The following is an 11,232-nucleotide window of genomic DNA, read 5'->3' as shown; positions in this document are numbered from 1 at the left end:
CAAATATTTAAGGTCGAATGATATTTTTTAGTTTGTGAAAATTATGTATTTTTATTTCAACGTAAAATTGTATAATTCATCAATAAATAAATAAATAATATATATATATATATATATATATATATATATACACACACACACACAAACACATGCATATTCATACATATGCACATGCACACGCACGATGCGCGCACACACACACACACACACACACACACAAAATACACACAATACACACGTCGTTTAAGAAGTGATGATTATAGACAATATCGAACTACAGTTAGAATATCAAGATTGTATAATTTGAAAATTATTAATTAAAGATACATGTAAATAGAAATACGATAAAACGTTCCATAGAGCTGTATCACAGATATTTAAGTAAACGTGGCATTATAAGTAAACTATGATTTATTTTCTTCTTAAAATACCCGATATAATGACTTGTACTTGAATTTTTCCACGATGTATGGAAGTATTTTATTATTATTATTATTGTTGTTGCTATTGTTATCATTGTTATTATTATAGTTCAATATATATATATATAGAAGATGGAATTGTGCAGGCAAACGAGACCGAAATGATTGTTTATTTTGTTGGCGATGAGTAGTTTAATTGAAAAGTATCTCGTACTTTCTCTGGGCGCCCAATTTTTTTGTACACATTCGACACTGACCACTACATGTAGTATGATAGCTAGTATAGGGTTTATCGAGGGCTCGTAAATTTCATAAATTCTGGTTTAAGCAGGCACATTCGCAATACCAGAATCAAAATATCGAATCAAAGGTATGGATAAAGAAGGAGAGAGATGCGAGCAGCAATCGGACAATAAAATCCATTGACTTTGAACGTTCGAAAAACCATTGCAAACGTGAGATCGTCGTCGTGAGTTCGGACTTCCTCGACGATCGAAAAGTCGAAGCACATTCGAATGTTCGCGGGTGGCATCGTCGGCGCGCCACCTGTGCGCGCGCGAGCGTCGCGCCGCCCTAGTGGTAAGGTTGCAGCGTCGGCGCCCCTCTCCATGGTGGCGAGAGGCCGTCGGGCGCCACGGAGTGGAGCGTCAGCAGGGGGTGGGAGTGCGGGCGCAGGGCCGCCGACGTTATCTCGACGGACTGGATGAGCTGGATGCTCAGACGGGCCGGGGCTCGGCCGAGTGTTCGGACGGTCGTCGGTCAGTCCTCCCGGACGCTGGATTATGTAGTGCGGCTCCGGCGGACCCCTCGACCAGTCTTCTTCCTAAATCTCAGCCGCTCTTTTTTCCGCGGGGAAGAAAGGGGCGCGCGAGCCGAGACGAAACGAGCTTCTCACCGAGGTGAATACGTAGCATTGCTTTGTTTTCTTATTTATTGCTGGCTTTTGTGGGCGACTCTCGATCGCCGTGCATGTACGAAGTTTCTGTGTATGTGCGTTGGTGCAGGAGCAGGAGGAAGTGTCCTTTGATTCGTACCGGACAGTTGGTGCGTTCGATACGGCTGCGGCGCTATTGTAATCTCGCCGTGTTCATCGCGTCTCTCGTTCGTTTCGCACTCTCTCGGGAAGAGAGTCCTCGCCGCCCACGCCCCTGCCCTCCGACTCCTTCTTCAACCCCCCTCCCCAAGCCACCCACGAAACGCGACCAGATACTCCGCCGCGAGGGCGGCCCGTGCTATATGCTCCAGCTAATGGATCGTTCGGGATGGGAGGATCATTCTATCGGACATTATTCGTCGCCTCGTCTCAATCGTCGACCTTTCGATTCGATCGGTCGGCCGGCCAAGCGATTTTATTGGCAAAATCCGCTCTTTCGGGGCCTACATTGCACGCGATTTTACTTTCGCGCGTCTTATTATATTCCGGCCAATTGTTGTTATCTTAGCCCACTGTTAATTAGAATAGATATTTTGTATAATGAGGCTTGTGCGATTGCTTTCTAAATCACTTATTCTCCCTGTCATTGAGCCAACGTACAATTAGCGTATGTAAAATTAAATTATCGCCAATACGGAAGCTTTGCCAGCCTCTCTCACCGGCTTCTTGTTTATGCGTAATCTATAAATAATCTGTCATATTTATTCATTTTAATGCATAAAATGCCCGCGTCGATTGCATACGCTTAGCTTAAGATATGAGACGCGCTGCTATAGCTACACGTGCTAACTTCCATTTATGTACTTTTAAGTACGCAGAATTGTGTATGGCGGGGCACTAAAATAACAATGAACAATGAATGAACATCCATCAAGCCATGCTTCGTGCGAGATTATTGCTATACGCGTGAATTAGAAATAGCTTTCTTTCTTTCTTTTTTAGTTTTAACAATATGTACCACCTAACGGTACAAATTTCTTGGACTTCGCGTACCCAATAGCAAACAACCAAACAATATTGTTTCAATTCCAACGCCTTGTGTATGGGTACAATATTTAAATTAAATATATTAATTTGAAATTTTTTAACTGTATTTTGCAAAAATATTACAATTACGATTATACTTTTTTTTTGTTTTTTGTTTTTTTGTTTTTCTTTACAGTATTCGATTATCATTTTTGATTTCCATTTTGTTTTTAACCTCATTTATAATTAACAAATTTCTTCTTTTATAATTATCCGTAAATGTTATTTTTGTTTACGTTATTTACGTTAGTTTCGCAAATACCTCATTGAATATGAGCATTTACGATCAAATGTACACAAGTTATTCGTCTTCACTCGTCTTCTGTAAATTGTCAAACGATTTTTGTGAATGATATTTTTACGAACATTATCGTTCATTACAAGTTTATTATTTATAAATATATAAATTTAAAATAATTTTTTCTTTCCACTATTTATTACTCATATCTGTTGGTTATATAAGATAAAATAACTATTGTAGTGATGTACGAGTATTGGATAATTTTATACGAAGATTTAATAAATTTGCTAGCTAATGTATAATGAATCTTATTATTTATTGATCAATTTTACGTTTTGAATAGTATATAATAATAATGATGATGATGATGATGATGATGATGATGATGATGATGATGATGATGATAATGATAATACTAATAATAATAATAATAATAATAATAATAATAATAATAATAATAATAATAATAATTACAGTGATAGTAGTGGTAATTATAGTAATAGTAGTAATAATAATAAATATGAATATAAGTAAAATTATATTATGTTAATGAGTTTTTATTATCGTATGTAGTAAATGTATGTCAAAACTTTTGTCGTAATTGTAGTCGCGAATATCTTTGTAAGAGATAATTCAAGACTACATCTCATTCATGAATCATCCTAAATGGTGATTTGATAAATAAATAAATAATATAAAACAAATATGCATATGTGAAGGAAGAAAAATCTACGAAATATTTTTATTCTCTTAGACTGTTTTGCTTTATTATATAATTTCGTTCCATGTATAATTGCACTCGTAATGTAATTAGATTATAATTAGAAGAATTTCCTTATAAATATATTCTAAAGATCTTAATTACATTAATGTATTTAACGAAGTAAGGACAAAAATTTAATCCGAGATGTTTTCTTAAAATGTTTACATAAAACCTTATCCACACGTACAATTAAATTATTAATTCAATTAACAATTAACAATTTAATGTTGAAAATCATTAGCAATATAAATGCAAAAAGTCAATGTAATGTATCTTCTTCTACTTCAATTATTAAATTCTATTATATTACAATATCGCGATTAGGCTAGATTGTATAATATGATTGTACTTTTAACTATTGTATCCATATTGAATTTTCGGTGAAATAAGTTATGCCAAAAGCTCAGAAGAACTACATGAAAAAAACATTTTCTGTTAAAATTAAGTTACATATTCAATTTAATGCCCCCCTCCCCGTCCCTGCCCCTAGTAGTCGTACTGCGAACTTTTGCGGATCTTCGTGGTTAAACAATTGGAAATGTAAATAGACAATTTTTGACTTTGGTATTTGCATGCTTGCATTGGTCGAACGGCCATTCTGATTGAATCAAACGCGTCATTCAATGAGCCTTTTACTGCATAAGTAAAGCTGTATTGAATAATTACAAATTAGTGTCACGTGTACCATAACTATAAGGACGTGCATTTGTGAACATTGAACTTCTTAATATATGATTGAAGTGTCGAGAATAACATTTTTAGCAATCATATTTACAACCAGTCATTGCCATTTCTTTGCATGATCTAAAGCAATGAAATTATAATTATAATACTTTGTTGGGTAATTTTAAATTATAATGATACAATGTAGAATCTTTTATTTGGTATTTATCTAATTGGCGTTTCTATTTATATAAAGAAATATATTCTATTATGCATATTGAAAATTATATGTTATTATATTTAAAAAACAAAGGAACGATAAAAAACAGATATTGTAAATAAAAATTGTTTATTACAGTGATTACGGTAAGTTTGAAATTTGAGTAAAATAAAAGCTTTTATATTTAATAGGCAAACTAACGTTTGAAAATATTATATATTCTGGAAATCCCTTAAAAAATTTTCTTTATCAATATTATTAGTTGTTTGACTTATAATATATAATTATAAATTGTCTTTTCATGACAAAAGATGTTCTATATTAATTTGAATTTTTAAAGGAAGTATATGCTGAAATTATTGCTACAAGACTTTTTTATCGTTAAGAAAACTCTTATTTTAGTTTTTAATTATAATTTATGAACAAAACCAATTAATTTATAACCATATTATTTTCTTGAATAAATATAATTTAAAAAAAGTAAAGTTATATTCCTATAAATAAAGACATGAGTTTTTATATTTTTGGAATATTAATTAAATACCAATAATAATGGAAACAATTTTAGAAAGACATGCTTTATTAATTCAAATATTCCATTGAAAATGAATAATAATTAAATAATATGAATAAAAAATAAAAAATAAAAAAAAAACAGTAATGTAGAGCAAAAGCACAGATTTCTCTACGATAAATGGCTTTTATAATAATAATAATAATTTAAAATATGTTATAGAAATGAAAAAAAAAATAAATAGAATATTCCAGATTTTCATAAATTTGTATCATACACGTATACTTAGATTCGCCAATTTAAGAATTTATTTTAGGCGTTTATATAATATTTTAATTTGTTTTGAAATTAAATATAATATTTTTATTCAGAAAAAAATTATGAAATAAATTATAATCGATGTATTGCTTAAAAAAGTAGAAATATTATAAAATTCTATTTGACATATTTATAATCTTTCATAAAAAAAAAAAAAAAAAAAAAAAAAAAAAAAAAAATTATTATCTTTCAATATAATAATTGTGCATGTAGATGTAGAAATCGTTGCTAAAATGTCGTTAGAAGAAATATAATATAAATACTAATAAAAAGTTCCACTGATAGCATGAAAGAGAAATGTGCATGCAGAATACATCAGGTATTTCTTATCAGTATCGAAAAGAAAGGCATTTCCAATTGAAAGAAATTGGCATTCACATTTTTTATAAAAAAATAAGAGTAAAAAACCACTTGGTAACTCGTGCAAGTTTTATAGTAAAGGCTACGTATTATAATCGAAGAGTTACAATTCATTCACTTGTCGAAGCTTCCCACGAGTAGCGTATGTATATATATATATATATATATATATATATATATATATATGTATGTATTTAACAGATGCATTTTATTTCTCATCCGCGAATAGAACGGCGCGGAAGTCGTTTCATTGTAATATCATGCAAAATATAACGTGTGTATAATATGTAGGAATGAAAGAGTTTCGATCGTCCTCCCACTCTCACGACTCGACCTTTTACATGTCCTTCTTTCCCTTTGCACGAGCGCTTATATTGTACTTTCAATGCCAAAAAGATTTGCTCTCTCATCGCCCAAATTGCTACACATTTTTTATTCGTGATAATGCATAGGTATTATACGCGATACATTGACTCTTTCTTTTTTTCCTCTCGTAGACAATTTAAATTTATTTATTTATGATCTCGTTAATGATATATAAATTAGAATTAAATACTGATGTATTCTGTGTCAGTGATAAATGTTAACACCAATCATAAACCAGTATAATCAACCGTGTACGAGATAGTCAAGTTCTACTAAAGTAATTTTATATTTAATTTAAATACTATCTATTTTATTGCTGGATGATTGCCTCATACATTATTTAATATTTTACAGATAATTTATTGTTAACTAATCATACACGAATAATAACTATCAATTTTTAACTTAATAATTCCAAGCAAAAATTACATAAATAAAACAAAATAAAAAAATTTAAATAGGTTGTAAAATGAAGTAAATTATCATAGTGATATAAGAATACAAAACATAATAAATTAAACATAAAATTACTCATAAAGAGTACATATTTAAGTATGATTTTCAGTTTTTTATTCTAATTAAAAATATCCTTTGTGCGTTAATTAAAATCCATGCATATAATTATATATATATATATATATATATATATATATATATATATATATATATATATATATATTAATAAACTTAATAATTAACTTAATTATAATATTGCGCAATTGATCTTTACATTTATACAGACAATCATACGATATATAACTTAAGTATATGATATCGATATTAGAGCCTTAAAATGCTTTTATACTTATTTTGTGTATATAAGACTAACATCAATTATTGCGTGTATGACTTTCAGTATAAAATCGATTAACAATAAATAAGAGTAAAACTTAATAAAATTTATTAGAATGCAAAAGTTTTGTACAGAAATTAACAATTATATGCTTAAAATAGATTTTGCAGATTCTTTTAAAAGTATAGAACCGTAATTTCATTAAATAAATAAACAATGTATTGGCAACAATATCTCAATAGTATATAATAAATTTAATTATTTTTATACTTTCGTTAATTTCTAATAATAAAATCATATTGTCAGCATTACACAAAATTTATTGTCTCTGTAATGTGTGGCATTATTCATATTAAATCAAATTAAGTTAAAATTTTGGCATTATATTTATTTTTATAAGTATTTCACATAAATATTAAGAGAAAATTATAATTCCTAAGAAAATCAAGTATTTTTTTGTCTCATTGGAAAATATATAAATTATTTGAATTATATGTAAAACTGATTTTTGTTCACAATATGAAATAAAATTGATACAATAGTATAATAATAATAATAATAATAATAATATCAATAATCATACTATCTACATATAATAAAAATGGTAATAAAAGAAGTAATCATTATAAAATTACATATAGTAATAAAAAATTGTGATAGCTATTGGTATTACAGAAAAAAGTACATAATGCCATAGCACTTTTATTAATTTTTTTTCCTTTCCCGTGAAAATTATCATTTAAAAATTAACTTATTAAGTGTATGTTTCGTTGAATACAATTTTGGTATATATAAAGACAAATAGTTTCCCTATACTTTATCATTGCATCGATTGAGTAATGAATGGATAATTTTTCGACTAATAGACAAGTAATATAATTTTCAAACAAAAAATTTCCATATCTAAATATTACAAGCTAAAAATGTGAGTATGTTATTACATTATAATGTTGTGTTATGTGGTTGGCGATTGGGGAGGGGTTGGGAAAGGGGTGAGTGGGGTGGGGGGGGTGGGGGGGGGGGGGGGGGGGGGGGGGGGGGGAAATTGGAGACACAATGACCCTCAAATATGTTCTTTATCATTCAATTTACGAAACATGCCTCGCTTCTGCGCTGTACATTAACACGATATTTGATCGATTCTCTGCTCTGCTTCGTATGTCGTATCGCACTCCAGTCCAAAGATCAGTTTTTGACGATGAGAATCATTTAGAGTGAGAACAGTGAGCTTCGCCCCAAACATCATATATAGAGATGAAGCCTCAAATCATATCGATTGCCGTTTCTGGTAGACATAAAAAAAAAAGCCAAGATTATTGAGTATACTTATCCAGATATAAAATTGTGTAACGTGACAAATACGATCAGATCTTTAAGAGATTATTCGGCATACTTACATTGGCGCATATTGTGTGAGCGAATAAGCTTACGTGGCTATTTACTTGCTTTTATTGAAGTGGCACAATGTCGATCCCATTTTCAATTTTATCATAGCAACATTATTAACATTACGATGTCGTATTATATTTTAACAGGTATTTTTAATTTAATGTGGATCGTTTAATTGGAATAGGATAATACATTTTCATTATCTTGTTGAAATTGCCTGATTTATACGAGTTAATTTGCGATTTGTAATTAAGTACATTAAAACTTTCTAATTGATAATAATAATAATTTATTTCCATATTATCAAATTATGTTTGTACTTAAATATTAAAGAAATATTTGTAAAAATTACAAGTTTTTATGATTGGAATAAAATAAAATCCATAACTTTCGTTATAATTATCTTTTTTTCCTATTAAATAGTTTGAAAGTTGAGAAAATCCTATAAATTTCTAGTAATGTTTATAATAATTTTACATTGCTTTTGCATCTCTTAAAATTTTTACTCCATGTCTTTAGATATAATAAATAAGAACGTTGTAATTATCTGCAATTGATTAGAACATAAAATTTCCAGTCTTATCCAATCCCTCAATAATAATTTTGTAATTTTTTATATCGACTTTTTTTTAGCTTCGATATTTGATGTAATATATCGATAAACTTTTAATTAGTATTAATTTCTATATCTTACATGGGTTTTATTTTTAATAATATCGTATAATTACGATGTGTGCGCGCACATGATAATTTTTTAAAGAATATTAGAAAAATATTTGAATAAAATATTTCGAGAATTAGATCAGAAAGCAATTTAGTATGTATTAGTTTGAAAAATTATATTTATAAATCCTCTTTTACATTTATTCCCAAAATATTAGAATTATTATAATATAATTTTGAGTAAACTGTTTATTTCAAAATATAGAATATGTAAAATGTTTTGCTCGTAAGAATCGCATTATTACAATAAACAGAGATATAAATGATGATTGTTCTACGTGGAGCATAATCACTATAACGCGATCACGCATTTTAGTAATTATACATTATCGCATTATCTTATTATTAATGAGATGACATCTTGGATATGATTTTTGTACAAATCTTTTCAATGATAACGCATAGTTATAATAATGAGTATGATCGATCGCTCTTCATAATCTATGTCTCTTTTCAACATAACCGCGGCCAGATTCGATTCGATTCGAAGACTCATATATTGCATATCGCAAAATTGTCGTCATTGTACGTTGCGAGTAGTAACGTACCAAAGCCAATACCGATATATGTCGATATGACAATTTCGTGCGCTCATTTCAATCCTTAAGTTTAAAAGGAACGAATATTAGCGCCACGTTACGTTAATTCTTAGCGCGTATCCGGAAGAACGCGCGCTCAGTTTCTCCGAGGACCTTCGTTGCGTCTTATCGCACCCTCGCGACTCTTTCTGGTAGCTTACATTGCACTGCATTTTTCGTCTCAACGACAGAAAGAAAGAAAGAAATAAAGAGAGAGAACTCTCTATTTCAGTGTGTCACGCGCGGTCGTCTAAATTGAACGACTTTTCGCGAGTGATTAGATGCGGGTGGGGGAGTTGCACGTTGTGTTTTCAGGTTTGATGTGAAACATTACTTACCATTACTTACCAATGCTCGCTCTTTTACTGTAAATCTCGACTCACGCATGTGCTTTTCTTATTAATTTTCAATTAACAATTGAATATTCTCGATTCACACAATGCGAACAAGCTATTTTTAATTTTATTTAGTTTTCACAATTGAGAACTGATTTTAAGTAAGAAAGAAAAACAATTTTCAAGAGTTAATACTTTAAACTTTAAATTGTGTAAAATTTCTGTCTTATTCTTTCGAATTTTACTGAATTAAATATTCAATTTATCGAAGGGTAAAAATAAAAATTCTTCTATTTTAGCAGTTTCGGTATTTTTAATCGTATGAAATTTAAAATAAAATACGGTTTCTTACTATTATCACGATTCATAAATTGCAAATACTTTTACAAAATTATTATAAGAAACTTATGTAGTATGGATAAATAAAATAAAAATCTATAAAATACATATAATACACGAAGATAAGAACTTTGTAATTAATATTAAATTAATTTTATATAATTACACTCACTTCTCCTGTCAAACAAAATTTTAAAATCTATTTTTCTTAAAAAGATTTGCCAAAATACGCGCAAGTTAAAAGACTCCTTTCAAAGTTGTTACAAATTGGATTAAAAACATAAGGATATATATATATATATATACTTTTTATATATTTATTTATATATAATAAATAAGTAAACATATTTGATTTCATTAATCATTTTACAATCCATAAAATTTATATTTTCGTATGTTTAAAACTGTAAGACATTCAAAATGCTAATTTATCTAAGAACTTTTTCTTTATAATTTTAAATTTCTTTTACTTCATTATAATTTTTTAATTTTTTAATTTAGTATCCCTTATTTCAATAATTCAAATAACAATATATTTCGTGAAAAAAAATTGATAGCAAGTTAATGTTTTATATTGCATTTTTTTTTCTTCATTTTATATAGGGTATATGACGATACTTATTCAATATTAATAAAAATAAATAAATAAATAAATGCTCTAGTAGAATTAAATATTTATATTCTTGACTAACATTATTATTATTATAGTAATATAAATTATACTTTGAAATAAAATTTTTTTTTTTTTAAACACTTGAGTTTGGAACAATTGGAATGTCCTACATTTGTAGTATCGCTTGAATTTTATCGCAATTTATACAGCTTTTACCAATTAACATTTGTTTTGGAATGCTTAAATTATTAAAGTTTGGTAATTATAAACAACATTTTTAAATCAATTTTCCGAATAATGAAACATGAATATTCAAATTATAAAATCCATACAAGTCAAATTATTATGTCGTCTCTAAAAATTCTATGAAGAAATATAAGTACAATATGGAATTAATGAGAAAATAAAAATGGAAATCAGTATAGCAATATTTTAAAAATAATTATAACCTAAAAATTGCAAGTTTATAATGTATAAACTAAATAAGTAACCTTTAAATTAAATTTAATTCATTGTTAAACAATTGAACAATACCGCCCTGTGTCTATGAAAGTAATAACAACGTACGTTTTAAATAAATAAATGTGATTTAATATATATTTTTAATAATTTGCATTATTGCTTCGCACAGATAA

This window comes from Ceratosolen solmsi, unplaced genomic scaffold (assembly GCF_000503995.2).
Source record: "Ceratosolen solmsi marchali unplaced genomic scaffold, CerSol_1.0 scaffold35, whole genome shotgun sequence".
Classification (NCBI taxonomy): domain Eukaryota; kingdom Metazoa; phylum Arthropoda; class Insecta; order Hymenoptera; family Agaonidae; genus Ceratosolen; species Ceratosolen solmsi.
Note: the sequence above shows the minus strand (reverse complement) of the source record.